The 22658-nt window shown below is 40.1% G+C and overlaps 1 protein-coding gene across 2 annotated transcripts in view; it reads right to left on the bottom strand.

Annotated features, from left to right (window-relative positions):
* IL15 (interleukin 15) overlaps positions 1–20007 on the bottom strand; it is an 84510-nt gene extending 64503 nt beyond the window's left edge. For both annotated transcript variants that reach the window (XM_058550119.1, XM_058550120.1), the window contains exon 1: positions 19711–20007. The gene's annotated coding sequence lies outside the window, so the exon portion shown is untranslated. The remainder of the gene's footprint in view (positions 1–19710) is intronic.
* Between the last annotated feature and the right edge of the window lie 2651 nt (positions 20008–22658).

Below are 22658 nucleotides of genomic sequence, written 5' to 3'. Positions count from 1 at the left end.
CTGGCGTGGATGTTAGCTCAGGGCTGATTTTCCTCACACACACACACACACACACAAAAGTATCAGGAGCTGTGCTGTCCAATATAGCAGCCATTAGCCATATGTGGTTACTTAAATATAAATGTAAATTAATTAAAATAAAATGAAACTAGAAATTCAGTTCCTCAGTTGAGCCAGCCACATTTCAAGTGTTCAAAAGCCACACATGGTTAGTTGCTACTATATTGGACACAGCAGATACAGAACATTTTCATCATTGCAGAAACTTCCATTGCACAGCACTGATCTAGGTATAGTAGAGACTGGTTTCAGACACATCTGGGTTTGAATTCTGACTTAGCCATTTACTAACAGTAAAATTTAGGAAAAGTTAATCTCTTAGGGCCTCAATTTCTTCATCTGCAGAATGGGGAAAATGAGAGTAGCTACCTTACTGGGTCAGTCTGAGGTTCGAGTGAGCTCATTCATGCAGACTACATAGAACAGGCCCTGATAGTGAGCACTCAATAACGTTACCTCCTACTAGTGATCATCACTGCTGTGAAAGTTAACACCTCCCATGAACCGGTCATCCCATCCCTCACAATCCCATAGGACTGGCAAGAGCAAAGTGGACACTAACATCCTTACAGTCTAGTTCAGTGTTATTAAAGTGCCAGTTTACGGTGAATAAAGCTTGCACTAATTCCTTCTTCAGGAAAGTCTTGCTATGGAAAAAACATCAGGTGAACTAAACATGTGTGTTAGTGATGCGATTGACTTACATTCTGGTGCAAGCTCTTTACTGGGTCAAATACTGGGAACATACATTTTTATCCTTTGGATTGCAATGGTCTAGTTGGGAAAACATACCCCTTGATAAGATTTTTAAATTCTCACAAAGAAAAAGGCTGTCAAACTGCTGTGAAAAGGGCAAAGCCTAGTACAGGAGAACTGAAGGGGAAGAGACAGCTGGGTCAGCCAAGGGGAGGTTTTGATAGTTGGTAAATTTGAGCTAAGTTTTGAAGAACATAAAAATCATGATGGGGGAAGAGAGTTAAGTGGAGAAGAATGACAAAGGAAGAAGACCAGGAGAAAGGAAAGAGAAAGAAAGGAGAGAGGGCTTGAAGCTTTGGCCCTTTAAGAACAAAGAAATATTTTCCTTTATCTCATAGGCTAAGTCATTCCCTTATTAACTTGTGGCTTCCAACAACAAGAAAACTAGACAGGTCTGAATTTAGTAGTGGCCAGTTTGGGCCTCTTTAGTCCTATTAGGCAACACAACATCTTCATGTAAAAGAAATACTAAATAAATATAATTTTAAACTCTAAAAATACATATGGAAAGCTGTTTTGGTGACTTTCTGGCCCTTGAAACATTTGCAGTGAAAGATAAATGAGCTAAAAAACAAAAAGTTCCCAAGTATGTGTTCAAAATGAATGTTCTTCTCTTGAATCCTTCAGGTGTTTATACAAAAAGATCTATATAAAAATGATTCTTCATCATAAAAATCAGCCAATCATTACTAAACAATTTTCCAGTACTGCCACTATAGATAATTGTTTAACCATTAAAGTGTATGCTGTGATTTATAACAGCCACGATGGCACCAATCTCTACGTGATTGCTTGGTGCTGCCACGGAAAACATACCTCATCCGTTGTAGCGTGAAATGCCGTATGACAATCTATAATGATGTGCATTTCTTATTATCTGCTGATAATAACCTATCAGTGAAAACAACAGCTTAATTATGAAGTACTTCTCCTGCTGGCAAATAACTGGATTCAAACATTTCTACTGTTTCTCCCCCATCCCTTACAGAAGCAAAGAGGTACAATTACCACAATCCTCAGAAATAACACTTACAATTAAGTAAGAAAATCTAAGGCAGAGCTGATCTTTTATTAAACACAGAAGCACTTTAGACCACAGAATCCCTCAGTACCCAGTCTCTAGACAGTTTCACTGGAGTTGGTTGTCAGTGTTCTAATGTTTTATTATTCTTGCTCATTAGGCCTCTGGTATCTCCCATTCCAAATACTTGGCTTTTTATGAAACCTATCAAGTGATTTACCCTGAACATCGGATCTCTGAATCAACACAGTGGCCACAAATTTGCTGTCGTGGTCCCAAATGTCTTGTACCTAAAGCATTGCTTTCTGAGCTCCTTCCTGACGGGTAAACTAAACTTCTCAAGTCCATATAGCAAAGCAACAGTGCTTGTAAAACTGCTAAGAGGCAGACTGTCTCTATAAATAAAGTTTATTTGGTAACTGGCAGAGTGCCTGGACTCTTGAGTTCTAGTATGGTCCACGAGGCTGCTGGCCTTCCTTCCCCTAGTCTGGACAGCAGAACTTGTCTATCTTTTATGGCACTGCTGGTTCCTTTTCTCCGCTAGGGCTGCATGTAATTACCTGGGACACAGTTAAAAGAATGTCTGCTCCCAGATTAGGAGACTTAATCAGTTTTAGTTCTTTACCTCCTCTTTCACTGGTCTCATTAAATACCCTTATTTCAATAGTAGTTACCAAAAGTACTCTTATGAATAGATTACTATCCTTTCTTCTTTGTAATCTTTGTTTTTCATCTTTCTTTGCTTTCTATCACTTCTTCCATGCTCCTCAGCTCTTGTGCAAAGAAAATGTGCTATATAGACATCATCAAACACTCAGTGTGCCTCATTCCTTGTATGGGATTACACTTTTGTAACAGTCTTTGAGATTTTGACCCTTTCTGCTGGATGTACTTGTTACAGGATGCCAAAGATGGCTACATTTGATAGTCTAAGATGTCAGATTTCTTTTGAGGGCATTTTTTTTTTTTTTGTAGGGGGGCATGGAGACATATAAAGGGTAAAAGAGGGTGGCTGATTTTTGCACCAGAGTCACCCTTAAATAACTGAGGCTGCACTATTAACTTAAATGACCAAATTACTAATGAGGAAATTATCTGACAAACACAGAACAGGAACAAATGAAATTGGCAAGTCTTGTAGAATATATCATCTGGGTTAGAATACAACATAGAAAATTATCTCCATTCAGTTATAGAACATAGCCTTCTAGGCAACTAGCATTAAATGTGTCACTACCATGTGCTGGGACCACATACATTCATTTTTATAGATTCAGATCTCTCTTTGGACTTGTTGTATAAACTGTGGCAGTGGTGTTGAACACCTTTTCTTTTACTAGACTCCATGCAGACTATCATCTTTCCATTCTATTCATCGTTAGACCATTACAATTGCCAAAACTATAGTTCATGTAATGTTGAGAGTGAAGGCTCCTTGAAGAAATTTGAAGCCCCTCTAATCTTACCAGAATCACTAAATGGATCAGAAGCCTAGAGACTTGTACTCTGGTCCTGGTTCTGTCTTCAGACAGCTATGTGACCTTAAGCAAGGCACTTCATGTATCTTAACCTTAGTTTCTTTATCTTTAAAATAAGAAGGCTAGATTGGAAGGTGTCTAAAGTCCCTTGCAGCGCCAAAGTACATCTATTAAGGTCACAGGTTGGTTATCAGCATATGATCAAATGTTATGCTAATGATCAGAACCATCAGATTTGACACCTGAGGGAATTCCTCTAGTCTAACCATCTTAATTTTCCAAAAGGGAAAAAAAGTGTGGAGAAACTAAATGTATTATTCAGTTTTACACAAAGAGGTAAAATTGGGGTTTATTATATGTCTTAGATTCCCAGTTTAATTCTTCACTAGTAGTTCATTCAGTTAATAGGGAGCACAAGGCATGTGCTATGCATTGTGCTACCTCTCCATATTAGCTTCAATCTCAAAAAAGGTCTACTTATCCCTAAAAGCTAAAGGTACAATATGATTGGGGCTTACAACCCCATATGTGTTGACTATAACTAAAGGGTAGTATCAGTAGATTTTGAATTGTTTAGTTTCACTCTAACTATCCTGCACCAGTACCAGTGCCACCAGCAAAATTCTGCTACAGTGCAATTTACATCACTCAACTTATTTCCAAATAGCTACTTTATGGGTCAGAACAACTAAAGTAATAGCCACCTACAACTGCTCTGAAACAACTGGGCTTCATCCTAACTCACTGTAGCCCAACTAGCACCTTTCTACCTTGGAGGAATGGGAAGATGGCAGTTTCACAATCTCCTTCACATTGTAGCTAAGCCACCACACTCTTGATTTTACGCTGGGATCTTTACCCAACGTGGCTTGAGGATAATAACAGCAAATACCATCATATATTTACATATCTTCTGCTTTTTGAATAAATCAGTTAGGAGGAGGGAAAGCAATTAATCTCAGGCAGTTCCTAGTTAGATGAAGAACCAGCAAGGGCAGCTGGCTCCCTCTGGAAATCCACTCTGTAGGTTCTGGAGGAATAAGGTAGTTTGTGGAATGCCAAGCCATGCTGAGGAACTGATGCCAAATCTGTGAAAATCCCTTGGGAAAGAGAAGGGAATTGTATCTCAGTTTGGCAGCCCAGAGAGGGTCAGAGTTGGGGGCCAGAAGTGGAGGATGAGACAGAGAGGAGGGTTCTAGTTTCTATATCCTGCTCCTTCCCTCATTTTCCCTGAAAGGTAGGATTGGGAGATGCCTGCTTCACTGCACATGTTAACCTGGACTGGTACTTGCTGGCTGGGCCTGGATTATAAGGCACTCAGAACGTGAAAAATTGGCAACACAATTGCCATACCTTGGATCCAAGTAATTGCTCATCCCACCATTACCACCAGACAGAGGGGTATCTAGAGCGAGAGACTGGGAAGGACCCTTGGAAGAGTGGAGAGTCACAGAGTTGTTAAATCCAGAATGCAACAATATAGGCTCTTCAACCTGAAGGGTACCCCAACACCAACACATTTGGAGGACTATAAGCTAGAGCCAAGGGTTTTGCCTCTTGGCTGATAATGCTAGCCAAAGTTGATCTCAATTTAAGAAAGAGAAGCTTACGGGGAAGAATATATAGGGGAACTCTACAAAAGAGAGACAAAAACTGGAAAAATATATGCCAGATGGGGAAAGGCTAGTGGAATAGATAAAACAAGAATTTAAAAGAACAAAAAATACTTTGTAGAACACTAAGAAGGATTTTGGAAACATGAATCAGGAGCAAGAAATTGTGAAGAAATAATTGGGTATAATAAATACCAAAAAAACACAAGTGATAAAGTAAAGAATTAACTAGATAGCTTGAATGCCAGATTGAATACTGCTGGAGAGTGAAAGAATGAGCTATACGATTAGATCAGACAATATCCTGGGAAGGCATTAGGAACGAACAATTAGATGGGGAAAAATGAAGGAAGAGTCAAGTGACAAGGAGGACAAAAAGTGAAATTTCAACTTCTGTCTACTTGTGGTCTGAAAAAAAAAGAATAAAGGAAATAAATGAGAAAATAATAATCAAGATTTTTCCAAAATTATAAACATAAACCTCAAAATAAAGAAGATAATAGAGTGGCAAAGAGGGTAAATTAAAAACAAACCTATACTCATAGTCAGGCATATTTTAGTGGCAATCAAAAATATGCAAGCGGAAGAGAAACTTCAAAAACATTTACTGGAGTGAAAGCAGACAAAGGTCATAAAGACATCAGGCTTCCTGAAAGAAACAACTGATGCAAGAAGATAATGGAGTAGAGTCCTCACAATGTTGAAGAAACAAAAACCTTGTACCTAGAACTAAATATCCAGGCAAACCATTATTCAAATGGGCAGGCAAAATTAATATATTCACAGGCATATAATACCTCAGAAAAATTTAGCCTTCATTGACCCTGTTTGAAATTATTTTTGGAGGAAGCAAAAAGATATAGGAAGCAAAGATAAGTAAAGAACGTAATAAAGTTTACTGTTGTTTAAACAAGCAAAACACATAGACCACTTAGATTTCTGCTTGGCAGAGAGTAAATACTCAGTAAAAATGAACTGTTATTATTACCTTTAGTACTCTGTTAAATAGTTGCACTGAAACTGACATGTTCATAGTTTCCCAAAACTAAAGGAAATGCTTTTTCAAGTTCTGTATTATGATGTTTACTAGATATATTTTATATATATTATTATCTTATTATATATATAGTAGATATTATTCATTTGTTCATCCATTTGGAAGATCCGTCTATTCTTATCAAGCTCTTTGAGCTTGATAATAACTTTTTCTGTATCCGCTAGGATTATATCGATAGATTTTCTAATATTGGACCATTCATACAACATTCAAGTAAACTCTATTTGATTGTGGCCTGAGTGTCTTCCTGCTGGGGAGTTTGTGCTGTGTGTTTTACTGTTGGGTTATGTTTTTTGTTGCTCATAGCCAGTTTGGGGGGAAGTGGGTGGCCAGGTCCTTCTTCCTAGTCCGTCTTAGTCTGGAAGCTCCGCTGAAACCTATCCAACATGGGTAACCTTGCTGGTATTTGAAATACTGGTGGCACAGCTTGCAGCATCACAGAAACATGCAGTCACCATAGTCTGACAACTGACAGACAAGTGGCGTGGTTCCCTGGCTGGGAAATGAATCCAGGTGGTGGCGGTGAGAGAGCCAAATCTTAACCACCAGATCACCAAGGCCGGCCCGTGTTATGTTAGGTAATATTTTATTTAGTATTGAAATATGCTTTTGATTTTTTTGTTAATCTTCTTTTTAGCAATCTTGCTTAATTCTCTTATTGGTTTTAGTAATTTGTTTATTTTCATGGCTTTCATTTACAAATAATGATAATTTTATCTCCTCTCTTTTAATCGTTATGTCTCTTATTAGTTTTTCCAGTGAAGTAGCACTGTTCACAAGGTGAACAGTGCAGGGTTTGGAGAAAGACCTGGGTTCAAACTCCATTTCCACCTAACTGTGGACTCTGGGTAAGTCACCTAAACTCTTGGTGCTTCAGTTTAATCATCTGAAAAGTGATAAAGAGAGCACTTCATGGAGTTTGGGAGGGTCACACAAGTTAAAGTGTTTGACTGACAATAAATGTTAACAATAAAATATTTATTAATGAGGTTAAGAATGAGAGATACCTGACCCAATCTCTTAGAGGTTTAGGGAAATATTCCTAGAAAAAACAATATCAAACTGAACCCTCTGGACCAGGTAAGGGAGTCAGGCGAAAAGGGCAAGGAAGAGATATTGGATGAAATAGTGTGCTTGTTTAGCAAAGAAGGAAAGTATGGCACGATTAGAGAATGGACAGTAGTTCAGTATACTGGATAACTCAGCTCTTCACATACAAATAGTAACTGCTCCACTAGATAATAAGTTCCTAGAGGGAATCATGTTTGGTTCATCTTTTTATCCCTTACAGCACTTGGCAGAGAGCCATGCACAGAGAATGCTGGATAAATATCTGCTATTGTTTAGGAGGGCTTCTGGTCTGTTGATAGCCTACTTGGATTCAAGACCATAGCCTGGAAGCCAATGCTTTATAAACCGCAGAGGCTGAGAGTAATGCACTTTGAATTAAGAAAGATCAAAGCTTAGAAGAGAAATACCTCAAAATCAAATCTAATAAGCCATCATAAAACCACATGTCGGAAGTTTTAGAGGTCCTTCACAAAATAATGAGAATGAGGATCTCACTTTCCAGTGGTACAATCTAAAGATATAAAATATAGATTTTTTTTTTTTTTTTGTGAGGAGATCAGCCCTGAGCTAACATCCGCCAATCCTCCTCTTTTTTTGCTGAGGAAGACGGCCCTGGGCTAACATCTGTGCCCATCCTCCTCCACTTTATATGGGACGCCGCCACAGCATGGCTTACCAAGCAGTGCGTCGGTGCGCGCCCGGGATCCGAACCAGCGAACCCCGGGCCGCCGCAGCGGAGCGCGCGCACTTAACCGCTTGCGCCACCGGGCCGGCCCCTAAAATATAGATTTTTTTATCTGACATTTGGGATTACTGCAAATTTTAAAGTGACATAATAAAGATGTTATGACTGTAAATTTGTTCTCTTGAATTCTCAAGAGGTACTAAATTAATTAAATATTAACAACACTATTTTTACAAAATTTCTCTCTCTTTTTTTACTATTGAAATTTTTTCTTCAAAATATTTGGCAAATAGAATAAAGAAAATGAAAGAATCTCTATTTGAAGGAATTTAGAGAATAGGGTGTGCCTTGTTTCTATTTCCTTTCATTTATTGAAGCATTTACTTTACAATTTATAAAATTATCTTCTCAATAAAACTGGCACAAAATATCAAACAGCCCTATTTTTTTTTAGTTCTAAAAAGCTCACACTAATCTAAAAAGCTCATAAATTTCATCCTAAAAATGAATGTAAGGTTTCTGTCTGCACCCTGGCCCAAATTAGGCTCTCATGAAATTCTATTTTCCTTCCTGATCCTGACAATAAGGAATACATTGGGAATCATTTTCCAACAGCCACAAGATCACTGGTGATGGATTTCTAGTGAAATCTAGTCAAATTTTTTTCTCAGAATATTATATTACTTGACTCCTCAGCAATCTGTAATAGATGACTGACAACAAAAATAACATTAGTAAAGGTCTACTATGTGCCAGGCCAGGTGCTAGCACACAAGGACACAGTGTTTCCCAAACACCAGCCCCTCCAACTCCGCCATCGCAATGCTTGTCATCCTTTGTACCACCTTTATCATTTACACGAGGAGAGAGGCAATATGAACACAAATCAATACAGTAAAATACTGCAGATACTATTAGAGAAGTAGAGAGAGGTCAAAGGAGGGATGTGGTCAATATTTCCAGGGCCTAGAGAGGAGGTAAAGTTGGGGTTTTGCCAGGAGAACTTCATAAAGGAAGGGACTCTTTAAAGATAGGTACATTAAAAAAAAAAAAGAGCTCATAGATACAGGGAACAGATTGGTGGTCACCAGAGGCAGGGGTTGGGAGGTAGGCAAAATGGGTGAAGAGAGTCAAAAGGTACAAATTTCCAGCTATGAAATAAGTAAGTCCCGGGGATGTAATGTACAGCATGGTAACTACAGTTAACAATACTCTATTGCAACAACAAACTCACATACAGATACAGAGATTAGATTGGTGGTTACCAGAGGGGCATGGGGGAGGATGGAGGGTGAAAGGGATAGTTCGGTACATGTGTGTGGTGATGGGGTGTAATTAGTATTTTGGTGGTGAACATGATGTAGTCTATGCAGAAATCAAAATATAATGATGTACACAAGAAATTTATACAATGTCATAAATCAACGTTACTTCAATAAAAAAATAATAAATAAAAAACACTGTATGGCATATTTGAAATTTGCTGAGAGTAAATCTTAAAAGTTCTCAGCACAAGAAAAAAATATTTTGTAACTATGGATGGTGACTAAGTTTATTGTGGTGATCATTTTGTCATATATACAAATATCGAATCATTATTTTTGTATACTTGAAACTAATATAATATGTCAATTATACTTTAAGTAAAAAAATAAACGATGAGTATGCAAGAATTGGCATATGGGGGATATAAAATCCATCATGAGAGCAGCAAAGTAAGCATGATACGCAAGCAAGGGCTAGAAGGTGTGAAAAGCCTCACATTCTCTTTTGAAGACCTGGAAACTGACATTCCTGAACACTTCCTCTTTCAGAGTAGAGTAACAGTAACAGTCCCTCTGATCTTACATGACCCCAAAGATTCTATACATACATTTGCCTCCTGGAGAAATAGTCTGAGAGTTGGCTTCAGTCAATAATTCTTTATTATTAGCTCACAAACCAAAATCTCTTGTAAAAATAGCTCACCCAATCTTCAGTCTAGTACTTCTAATGACTTACAGGACACTTCCAGTTTTATGTTCCACTTTCATCTTAGTCTTGATATTTCCAAAATCAAGTTCATCCATTTCCCCACCTCACCCCACGTTTTAGCTGTAACTCATAACTGTTCCTGCAGTGTTTACTTTTCTGCCTCCCAAGATTAACATCTTCAAGTCACCTGGGACACCTCCCTGTACTTTGCCCTTCCCACTGAAGAAAGGCAAGTAAGCGCTGAGAAGAGAGCCTGGTTCATACTAGGCACTCAAAATTATTAGTTGCTGAAGGAAATAAATCAATTCAATGAATAAATAAACTGTATAAATAAATTAGATCTTCCTTGAAATAGCTTTTTTTATTCCACATTACTTTTAACATACCCTACTCTTTAGCATCTATTCAGCAAATATTTATTGAGAGATTGCCATATGTCAGGCACTGACAGACTATGGGGATGTAGCAATGAACAAAATAACAAAATACATGCTCTCCTGTAGCTCATGTTCCAATGGGGAGAGGCAGGAATTAGCAAACAAATAATTAAATAAAACATATATAAGTCCATGGTCCCTTATTTGAAAATATTAAATCAAAGTCTCTAAAAACTGCAAGTTTTTGCTTAATTCATTGGTTAACAAAACATGAACTTAACTGACATAAGACTATTTATAATCTATATTTATTTCATTTGGGGGGAGCTACCTAAATCAGCTTGGTTGTTACACGGTATATAGTAAAGGCATTATATTAGGTTACATAGTAAAAGCATTATATTACTATATTAGTCTGCACTGCTAGGGCTGCCATAACAGAACACCACGGACTGGGTGGCTTAAACAACAGAAATTTATTTTCTCACAGTTCTGGAGGCTGGAAGTCCAAGGTTCTGGAAGGGTTGGTTTCTGATAAGTTCTTTCTTCTTGGCTTGCAGACAGCCATGTTTTCACTATGTCTACACATGTCTTTTTCTCTGTACATGTCCACTCTCAGTGTCTCTTCTTCTTTTCATGAGGTCACCAGCCTTATCAGATTAGGGCACCACCCTTATAACCTCATTTAACCTTAATTACCTCCTGAAGGCTCTATCTTCAAATATAGTCACATTGAGGGTTTCGACTTCAACATATGGATGAGGGGGAGCACAATTCAGTCCATAACAATCACCTTTCCAAGATCTGAAAAAAATCTGAATTCCAAACACATCTGACCCCAACAGTTCTGGATAGGGTACTACAAACCTGGTAGTATGTCAGATAGTTATAGGTATCTGGAGAAGAGTTTAAGCAGAGAGTGCCGCTGGGAGCACAATTAGAAGGACAAAGCCTCACTGCAAAGGGGATATTTGAGCCAAGCCCTGAAGGAGGTAAGGGAGTGGGCCACACCTGAAGGAAGAGTATTCTAGGCAGGGGAATCAGCAAGTTCAAAGACCCTTAGATAAGAATATAGCAGCATGGTTGATGAATAGAAAGGTTGTCAATATGACTGAATCTGCGAGCTAAGGGAAAACTAGCAGATGAGATAACAGAGGTACAAATCTCTTAGAGCCTTACTGACCATTGTAACGGAATCTGGCATTTATTGAAGTGAGATGAGAAGGAAGGAGATGGTTATGAATAGAGGAGTGGCATGACTTAATTAATGTTTTAACAGGGTCACAATGTGTGGCAGAAATCCCCAAAGATGGCAGCCATCAATCAGCACCTTCCTTCCATAAACAAGCATGACACATTATCCATCAAAAGGTAGAGTTAACGTCCTCTCCCCTTGTATCTAGGATGGCCTTCTGACTTGCTTTTACCAATAGAATGAGACAAACGTGACCATCTGGGAATCCCATACCCAGGCCTTAAGAGCATTTGCAGCTCCCACTTCCTCTTTTATAGAAGCTGGATGCTATGTAAGGAGTCTGACAATCCTGAGACCATCATGCTGTGAGAAAGTTCAGTCTAGCCATGTGGACAGACCAAGTGGAAGAGAACAAAGGAACCCAGCCAACAGCCAGAACTGAGGCCCCATATATATTACCCAATGTCTTGAGCCATCACAGACAGTACTCGACCTCTGGAGTCACACCTGCTGAGACCACAGACACTGTGAGGTAGAGACAAGTCATTGCCACTGTTTTCTGTCCAAATTTATAACCAGAGATCCTTGAACAAATAAAATGGTTCTTACTTAACACCACTAAATTTTGGGCTAGTTTATTACATAGCAATTAATAACTGACACTGAAATTGATATGAGACCAGCTGGTGGGTAGACACTTGAAGATAGCAAGGACACTGTTAGTGAAGGCTAAAAAGGCAGTGATGAAATTACTATCGGAGGCTGGAGAGAGGGCACCTCACGTTATGTAGTGGCAAGATGTTTGGCAACACTGTCGCCTGCAATAATAAGGAAGAAAGAAAATGCATCTAATGAACTTGTGGGCCCGGCTAAGAGGATTTCTGAATGTGATAATTGGGTCATTTAGCTGCCTAGGATTAATTACAGGAAGAGAAAGATGAACTAAAGTGTTCAAGCAGAATTTAGAGGAAACCGTTCAATCCAGGACTTGCTAGGTTGGAAAATAATACTTATTACCATTCTTGCCTCTCTAGGCAGCAAGAGATTCTCAAAGAAAGAAGGAGTCTTGGGGCCGGCCCCGTGGCTTAGCGGTTAAGTGTGCACGCTCTGCTGCTGGCGGCCCGGGTTCGGATCCCGGGCGCGCACCGACGCACCGCTTCTCCGGCCATGCTGAGGCCGCGTCCCACATACAGCGACTAGAAGGATGTGCAGCTATGACATACAACTATAAAAAAAAAAATTAAAAAAAAAAAAAAAAGAAAGAAGTAGTCTTAGGGCAAAGATTAAATCCAGAGTCTATTAGTACAATGTGTTCTCAGGTTAAAGATCAAATCAAGTGTGTGGTTGGAAGATCCCTCACAAAGATCTTGCAAAGATTTAAGGTAGTGCCTCATAGAACTGTCAGCAAAACAAAAGCACTTCAAAAAACCTTAAGAGCTTCCACAGTATTCTGACTTGCGGCCACAGTAAAGAGGAGCCTGTCTTAAGAGTTCTGTGGGTGTGTCTTTTTCTAATGGAGTGAACCTCAATAAAATATATAGGAAGCACCGAAGGCTTATAAGAAAATTATACTAAAAAAAAAGCACCACCAGTTGAACAAAAGAGACGGCGCAAAAGATTGCTAGATCTCTAACTCTCTAGGAGCGGGAAGCAGCCTATTAACTGCTAACAAGAGCTACTGCTTATGGAAAAGAAAGAACGAACTAGAGAAGGAGTCTATAACTTTCCAGCCAGCCCAGCCGAGGGGCCAGACATGAATGGAGAAACCTTGGATGTTTCATCCCCGGCAGGCTAAGAGGAGCCAACCAGCTGAACACAGCCCAGATTACAGAATCACGACAAATAACAAATTATTGTTTTTTAAGCCATTAGGTTCTAGGGTGCTTTTATGTTTTGTGAGTTTATTTGTTTGTTTAATGCAAGCAGGGCAGATAATTGAAAAGAGATAACTGAAACATTCTGGCTGCTGTGTTGTGCTGAGAACAGACTGGCAGGGGGTGGGGGGAAAGTGTAGCAGCAGGGAAACCAACTCTTGCAGTAATACCATGAGACATAACAGCAGTGGCTTGGACTCGAGTGGCAGCTGTGAAGGTGGTGAAAAGGTCGGATGTGGGATATATGTTGAAAGCACAGCTAAATGATTTAATAGCAGATTAAACGTGGGACGTGAGAAAAACAGAAGGTAAGGACAAGTCCAAGATTGACTGATTATCCATGCAACTAAAAGAACGGACTCGCCATCAAGTAAGACAGGGAAGACAGTAGGAGAGGCGGTTTTGGATGTTAAGTCAGGAATCCAATGAGTACATTCAACCAGGATGTTGAATAGACTGTTGGATATATGAGTCTGGAGTTCCGAGAAAGGTCACGACTGGAGATAGGAATTGATGAATCATCAGTATATGAAGGCATTAAAGGCCATGAGACTGGATGAGATCACCAAGGGAGTGAGTGCAGACAGAGAGAAGGCCTAAAGACTGAGCCCCAAGACTCCTGTATTTAGAGGTTAGGGAAAAAAGGAACCAGCAAAAGAGACTGAAATAGGTGTTGCGAGGTAAAACGAAAATAAGGAGAGGAGGATGGCCTGAAAGCCAAATGAAGAACTCTCAGGTCCTTCCGAGAGGGCAGATAGGAAAGAATCAAGTGCTAACCACCGGATTTAACATGGGGGTTCTTGGTACCTCTGACAAGTACATTTTTAGTGGGGTAGTGGGAATGACAGCTTGGCTTATTCTAGAAAGAATGAGAAGAAAGAAACAGGTGACATACAGTTGACTTTGGAAGTTTTCCTATAAAATGATGACAGAAAAAATAGGCAGTAGCTGGAGAGAAACATGAGGTCAAGAGAGGATATTTTTTTTATGGGAAAAATTATAGCATGGTTGCATAGTGATGGGAAAGACCCATCAGAGAGAGAAAAAAATGATGATGGAGAAAAAGAATGAATTACCAGGACTATGTGTTTGAGCAGATAATAGGAAAGAGACTACACAACTGAATGGCTGCAATGGATTTCTAGCTCATTTCCTTAGGTCTAATCTGTTTTTGCTTTAATAAATCCTACCCCCGACTAACTTCTCCAAAATACTGTTTTTATTATAATATCCCAACATTGTTTTTGCTATATTATTTATGTTTCCCACCTGTTTTATATTCCTCTGCTTAGCTGTCAAACTGTTGAATGATGTGAGTGATTCTCACTGAAGTCAATCTATGTCAACTACGTGACCAAGCATCGGCTGGGTACACGGGACACATGGTCATGTCTTTATTCAAAATGTAACTGTAGAGACAGACACATAATAAGATGAAGTTACAGAGATAAAAGCTATTATAGGGCAATGTAGACAACACCAAATAAATTCATACAAGGGAGAAAATAATTCTGCCTGGGCAGTAGAAGGGGGCAGCAAAGTTATAGAGGGTGGGCATTTTGAGCAGGACACACGAAGGATGACAAGAAGCAGGAAAAGCTCTAGACACAGAGGACTGGAGCTGAGGCTGAAGAGGAGACGAGGCTGCCAAAGGCTTTCCAGGCTCCCAAGCCTGGCTGGAAGCTGCATCCCCACTGCTCTCAGGGGGGAGCCTCTACAGCAGCCAGACTGTTCTTTACTGTGTCCACCCCACCTTCACTTACCCGCTCCAACACACACACACTGTTTTAAGCACAATGTGCCATGGTAATCCAGAAACCAAGGGTAGGCGATGAGTGATAAGGGTGAACTGGATTAGAGATCTTCAAAGTGAAGAACAGGCACCCCTGGGGAACCCATGACTTTCCAAGGTCTGTATGGGCAGAGACAGTGCTAAAGGAACCCAACTTCCAGATCCACTATTTCCTTAGGAACCCCTTTTTATAAGTGATATGCCTGAAATATGCCCGAGGCAAGCAAATTTCTAGCAAGTTCTCCTTTCCCACTTCCCCTTTCATAATTACCCTTCACCCATTTTACCAAAGAAAGGCACATCATGCCCCCATCCAGAATCTTGTCATGTGCCTTGCCTCTTCCGGGCACCTAACAAAAAGGCAATTTGAAGATCTGATATTGGAGAGACTTCCTTTAATGAAAGCATTATCAACACTACCCACATCTATGTCTATGATGTATATTTCCAATATAGCTTAGTTTTATGCCTAATAATTACTTATCAAAAGTTAATCAGGGGCTGGCCCAGTGCCATAATGGTTAAGTTTGCACGCTCCGCTTCAGCAGTCTGGGGTTCGCAGGTTCAAATCCCTGGCGTGGACCTAAGCACCGCTCATCAAGCCATGTGTGGCAGCATCCCACATACAAAATAGAGGAAGGTGGGCACAGATGTTAGCTCAGGGCTAATCTTCCTCTGCAAAAAAGAGGAGGATTGGCAATGGATGTTAGCTCAGAGCCAATCTTCCTCACCAAAAAAAAAAAGAAAGTTAATGAGTCATTCTGGTTAATTATGTACTAATAGTTAAAATAACATAAAGAATAATTTTCACCAATAAAATTATTTTTAAAATTAAATTTAAATTTATATACTTCTTTTTGTTGCTGAGGAGTAAGAAGAGCAAAGAAGTTGGAAAACTATATTGTAAAATTTCTAACTGTAAAATGTTCAACTAAAGAGTAATTATTTGAAAATTTTAGAGGTCAGTGCTAACAGTGTGCAAGGGGTATTCTGTTTCTCAAATTTCTATTAGAAGGCATGTGAGCAAAATGCCCAGTGAGGAGAATGAAATGATACAAGGGATCATTGAATGTGTCACTGGGCTCCTTTCGTGTGTCACTGTGATAAGTAGAGCTTCCCCACAACCCACCTTACAAACATTGTATTTTCTTCTTCTAGGATCATTTTCAGTTTCAATTCCTTTATTGGACAACATACTTTCTGTCACTCTCCTGATCATCTCTGCACCCTGTCAGCCCTTGAAGGAACCTTAGCATTTGGAGAAGAAACAACTAGGTATTGCTAGAACATATCAGCTAATAGGCATCCAGACTTTTTTATCCACTTTTATGTGATCTATATACAGTTCTCTGCCCTTCTAAAAATGACCCACAAAACATCACTCCCCTCAGAATGTGATAAAACACTGGAAAATAAACACATACACATACCCTGACTCCAGATACAAAATGTGTACAGATAACATTGTTGAACTGAACTGAGATCAAAGAGCCTCTTATTTCCTATTTCTGATTCCAGCACCGAATAGCTTTAAAAAAAAGAATAACGTTCTTTGACATAAAGTAATAAATAGAAATAAATATATATAATTGATAATAGTTAATTAGTAAAATTCACTATTAAATAGTAGTGAATACACAGAGTGCAAGCTAAAACTACAAATGTTCTCTCAACTCCCCTATGGAATTTTTCCATCCAATCCATTCAATAGCATAGCAGCAAACACGTTCAACCTCAAAAGTCTCACGTAGTAATCTGTAGTCACTGGGTAAGTAAATTTAAGAACTAATATTGACCTAAAGAAAGAAGCTGGCTTCCTGTCAACACTCATACCATAAAGTCTTCTGAGAAGGGGACTTCCCAAATCATTGACTACACCACTCCAGTGGTGATATAACGGGAAAGTCTTCTGCTCTGATCTCTCCATGAATCCAAGCCTTCTACTTGGATAGATAGGTAGGTGGATAGATACAGACATACAGACCAATCCACATTTGCCTACTATTTGTCAAGCTCTATCAGTAAAAACCGATGCAAATTAGACAAATTTTTACATTTGGGAACCAGAAAAGAAATTTATCCAAGGAACTAAACACATATAGACACTCATGTGAATATTACTTGATCAGAAAGTTAATCTTTAAATATATAAATAATAATGTCAATCACACAAGAACCATATAAGCATTACTTTAAAACCAACATTCTATCATTATAACACTGCATCAAAATGAATAGTGGTTGATTGTCACTGTCAAATTGTGGGAAATATTTCTATGGAAATAATATCATCCTTCCTAAATACCACTGATCTTAAATCTGGGTTCAAATCCCAGCTCCACCACTATTTAGCTCTGTAACTTTGAGAAAGTTATTTAATTACTCTATGCTTCAATTTCCTTAGCTATAAAATACAGTCCATACCACCACATAAGTGTATTATGACCATTTTAAAAAATATATACATACTTGGACCAACTCCAGTACATAATAAGAACACAGTAAGTGTTAGCTATGATTCATAGTATTTCCCGTAATTCAAGTTGTGGACCTAAAGACAGTACTCTCTGTATTATCATTAACTAACCTTCAAAAGAATAGTTACATAATGAACAAAACTTAACAGTAAACTCTAAGAGAGATAAGAAGAAAAGAACAGCCTTCTAAGTTTTAAAATGTTTTAAAAACTGTTTTGGGTCCAAGACACGTTTAAAAAACTGATTAGAGTTATGGATATTTTCCTCAGAAAAATCCACTTATACACAACATTTCAGGACTTCTTTCACAGCCTTCCTGAAGTCCACTCAGAGCCAGCAAACCTGAGATGCAGAACATTCTAGGGTTTAAAATCCTTCAATTATCAGATTCTATTTCAATAAACTTTGAATCACTGTTTTTCCCCAATCCTCCAAAGAAGTTTATAAACATGTATTTCATTGACAAACATTTTGTCTTGTGATATAGCTGCTGACATTTATATATTAATCTCATGGATTAGAACAAAAAGCATCAAATTGTTTTTCTTAAACCCACCAGTAATCTGCAGGAAAATTCCAAACTCCAGAACTATAGCTTCAAATCAGTTTCTGGAGTTCCCACTCCAAATCAGCAGGGAGCAGTGAATTCAAAAGTATTGGGAACACTCTGCCTATCAGAGGTTCTGGACCCGTGGCCAGTCTAACCCTTCTGTCACTCTGTCACAGAGCAGATGATACTGCAGGAAAAGCCATTCTGAGTATGACTAAACTTTGAGAGGAGAAAACAGAGGGAGAAATATAAGGATGTGACATTAAAACACAATCATAAACCTTCAGAACTTTCTGAGACTTCTTAACTTTATTAAGTAAAACGTAAAATTTTTCATCACTTTTTAAATTTAAAATGGCTATTGCTTTGTTTTCAGTCCTTTCCTTTATATGTCTTTATGTGTTTTCCTCTGTACCTCCTCCCTCTGTCTACTGCACCCACCACACTGCTTTTTAATAAAATGACAGGAGTTTAAACTTTAATCTGTATGGTACCTTGATGCTTTCAGTAGAATAGTTCACCTTGCAGGATGCTGTAACTATACAGAGTTGATCTGTTTATTCAATCAAGTCAATAAAGCCTCTTTAGACACTGACCAGATGAGGATGCCTATCAGTTACAAGTAGATGCCACTGCCAGTGTTATAACATTAGAAAGTAGCTTTAAAAAACGTAATGGAAAATAGCTAATGACAACCACTTTACTTCCAGTTTCGAAACTCCTGACTCACCCTATTTAGGAATCTGTTATAAGCACCATTTAAGAATAACCTTGCTTTATACACAAGTTGAAGGTAACAAAATTTTAAATACATGGAATGACAGTTAAATTCAAATGAACTGAATATCCTGGCAACATGCAGTCTCAAAAACGCTTTAAAAAATGAACTAGATTTTCATTTAAAGCCACATTAAATAAGGATTTTATTGCACTACAAGCTCCTGCATTTCTTCCAAGTTTCTAACACTGCTTTTCTAAGAGATAAGTGGCTTGTCCAGGGTTGGAACTACTAATAGAGACCCAGGCCTGATTGCCAAACAGAGACTATTCCTGCAAATTCCTCATCAAGGTGTCCTGATCAAATAAGAGGAGAGTAATTTGATTTTGCAAACAAAGGTAGAGACAGATGCGCAGGCTCACATACACGTTTGCGCTGGCAGGCAGGGAGTTTGGCGGGGGCAGAGAAGAAGCGGAGAGCTGCGGTACCTTTCTTGAACTTCCTGAGCTCGATTAGGTGCAGAACTCAGAGCTCTGTGCTGCCAGACCGCGTCTGTTCCGAAACGGGCAGTTTGGCGGGGGCAGCCAGGCGTAGGTCCCTCCCTCTCCGCCTGGCAGCGCGGAGTCACTGGAGCGCCGCGCCCGGCGCTGCCTCCCGCTCGCCCGCAACCAGCGACACTGCAAGAGCGGAGCGCCGGGGGAGCTGCGCGAGACCGGCAAGTGGACGAGCAATCTGCGCTCCTCTGGAAGCGGAGGATGGCGAGGAGAGCCCACCAGAGGAATAAGGGTCAGAAGGGAAAAAAACCTCTGCACCTAGCGCAACCGAAAACTGAAGTCGCGGTCAAGTGTTCCCCATAAGTGGACAGGGCGGCCGGGCGGCAAGGGGTCGGGGGAGACGAGTGGGTCTGGCCGGAGGTGGGAAGCGCCCGAGGCGAAGGCTTTTGGGGAAAATTCCATCGCCCTTTCAACCACCACCACCTTCCCTCCCAAAGCCGAGAAGCCGAGCTCTGTACCTCCATGGAGTCCGGGCTGCAGAGTCGGGGGTGGCAGGCAGCGCTGCCGGGCGAGGGCAGCCACCGGCTCCCTTCCCGGGCGTCGGGCTTCTACGGCAGCGAGCGAGTCGGCTGGGGTTCCCCTGGGCGCCCCGAACCCAGGGAGTCCCAACCCCCAGGGAAAAGAAAAGTGAAAGAGAAAGCGCAACAGAGGCGAAGATCAACACCCCCAGCGGAGCATGGGGGAGGCGCGCACTGGCAGCGGCTGCAGATGACTACCCCAGGTGTCCCGGCTCCCCGCCTCTCGGCTGCGGCACCCGGCGGCCTTCCGCCACGGCCAAGCCCAGGGCGCAGAACCTGGAGGGCTAGCGGGAGGAGGTCAGGGAGCGCCGGCCCCGCCTCGCAGGGACATTGGCCCCCGGGCTAGGCCTGCACCTCGCGGAGCACCTGCAGAGAAGGCGCAGGGAGATGGCCCGCAGTCCACCCGCCGGGACCACGGCGCCCAGCTTGACACGGCGGCTTCCCCAGCGAAGCCTGGGGCCGTGGGCGCGGTGCGCGTCTAACTCGCCCAGGGGAGAGGGAAAAATGTGTCGGATCGGGATGGGCGGCTACTTCAGACCAGCCCCTTGGCTCGCCTCTTAGGCTAGAAGGAAGGCTCTGAAGTCTTACTAGAAAAAACGTTGGAGGAAGACACCTGGGTGAAGTTCACAAAATTTGTCCCAGGCAGTTGGCACAGGGGGTGAACTTGAAGGAATAAGCCCGTCTCTTTTCCAGTCTAGCGCATAGTCGAGTGTAAAGAGTACACGTGGTCCTATTTCATGGACCATGTGAAATGTTGTTATTGTAGTGTTTTACAGTTGAAAGAAGGGACTGAGTCCTTTGAGGCTGAGTAATCTACATGCCACACAGAGTCAGCAGAAGAGGCCTCGTGCTCCGTTTTAGAAGCTCTTTGGAGACACTTGCACACATGTGAATCACTGAAAATCCCTAATGAAAGGTGCTTCCCCGAATTTTTCCGAGTCATGTCACAAAAAAATGATAAAGCTCCCTGGAACTTAGTGAAACATTTAACTACGTTTTCTTTACACAACGTATATGGTTAAAATAAAATAGAAAAATATTAGAAGTGATTTAAATATTAAATGTGCATTAAGTTCCACATAAAATTTTCATATTTTTATGAAAAAGTGGAGCTCTAGATATCACTGTCAATAAAATATGTGTGAGATATAAAAGTGTAAAAACCTTTTTTTACAACCATTCCAAATTTTACCATAGTTGGAAGTTATATTTAAAGAAACGATGCAATCATGTTTTTTCTGTGAAAATAACGTGATGTTGAATTTTCCTGTGGTAATGTCAATGATTTCAAATCCAGTCAGACATATTCATAGCAATATGCTGAAGCATTGATTTGCAGAATGAGCATGCCTTGTGAGAGCAGGCCAGCAGCTGGATTGGATACTGTTGCAAAGAAATAGCAACCACGAAAGGACTCAAGTGTGTATATATGTGAATATAGAGATTAGGAATGGAGAAGTGGATCTGTGTCCCCAGACTCAACTTGGACTGCCTCAGAGCTTCTTGGACTCCTGCAAGGTGAACTCCTTCCATACCTTCTTCAGCCTCCTTATCAATGCTGTGTGCCCTGCAGCTCTTGATGGAAGTAGATGTCCAGACAGTAAGGCATTGTGTTGGCCACACTCTGCACCAACTAGCAAAGCCGAATGTCACTGCTGCCAGAAGACACATCATCACATCCCAGATCCTGGTGTACTGGAGCTGCCCAGGAGCACTACAGGAGGCTGCTCTTAGCTGGGGCTCACTAGCCTGTGGGCTCCAGCTGTCCCCAGGGCTGAAAGGCATCAGTGTCTGACAGCACACTAACATGTGGCCACCACCAGTGTTCTGAGCTACTGGAGAGGTTTTCACAATACTCTATGCAACTGAAGGGAATTTTCTTCATAGGGTTGAGCTTTAAAATACAATCTGAGTACATAAGAATAATAAAATTGGTCTACAAATATTGACCGAGCTTCTAATATGTGTGAGTTCTGCAACAAGATGGGCTGAATGATACGTAAAGCATTTAGGCAGATCGGAGAGATAAAATAACATAAATAACAATAAAGTGAAATCGAAAATGATTGTAGCCATAAGATAGGCTTTGCTCTCCTACTTACTTCCCAAATATGTAGGTCAAATTTCTTTTCTCAATTACAGAAAAAAAAAGTATTTTTGAATTAGTTATATAAGTGCCTGCAATTCAGTGAAGTTGGGTTTTTGGCATAATTTGTTTTTGTTGCCTTGTGCTCAAACAGAAAAGTCTAATATATGCAACTTGTATTTTCAGTTGCCACGGGCTGTTTGGCAAGATATTGAAAATTACTCATACCAATGAACAAGTAAATTCCACTGCATAAATTAAAAGCAAAGACTAAGATTGATGAAATAATTTGAAACTGCCTTAAGATAACTAATAAAATTATAATATGGAAAGAAGTAAAAATTAACTAAACCTCACAGAAGTGACCATAATAATCTTTCTTTGAATTTCAAGAATTAACAATAAAATCATAGGTTAATAAATGTTTAACATCTGGATTTTCATTCCAAAGACAATGTTTCCCAACTGGGCAGATGTCTTTAAAATAAAATACTAAATAAATTCCTATAGCTTTTGAGACTATGTGGAAGAAGTTAAAAGTTAGCTTATCTAACTCAGTGTTCAAAATCCATGACTGTGACCTTATTTATGGTCCTCCTAGGAACAAACCACAGGCTAAGAACAAGTTGATCTGGTCTTTGAAAAACATGGCCCAGGATGACCCCTTAAGTTTCCATTTTGGTTAAGGCATCCCTAAAATGCAGCCTTACCTAAAGGTTGCTCCCCACCTCTTGTTGTTTTGGTGGTCCTGACAATAGAGGAATATTTTCCTCAAGATTACTTAAATTTTCAAGAACTTCTT

Source organism: Diceros bicornis, chromosome 11, assembly GCF_020826845.1.
Source record: "Diceros bicornis minor isolate mBicDic1 chromosome 11, mDicBic1.mat.cur, whole genome shotgun sequence".
Taxonomy (NCBI): domain Eukaryota; kingdom Metazoa; phylum Chordata; class Mammalia; order Perissodactyla; family Rhinocerotidae; genus Diceros; species Diceros bicornis.
Note: the sequence above shows the minus strand (reverse complement) of the source record. Positions and strands in the feature narration are given on the sequence as shown.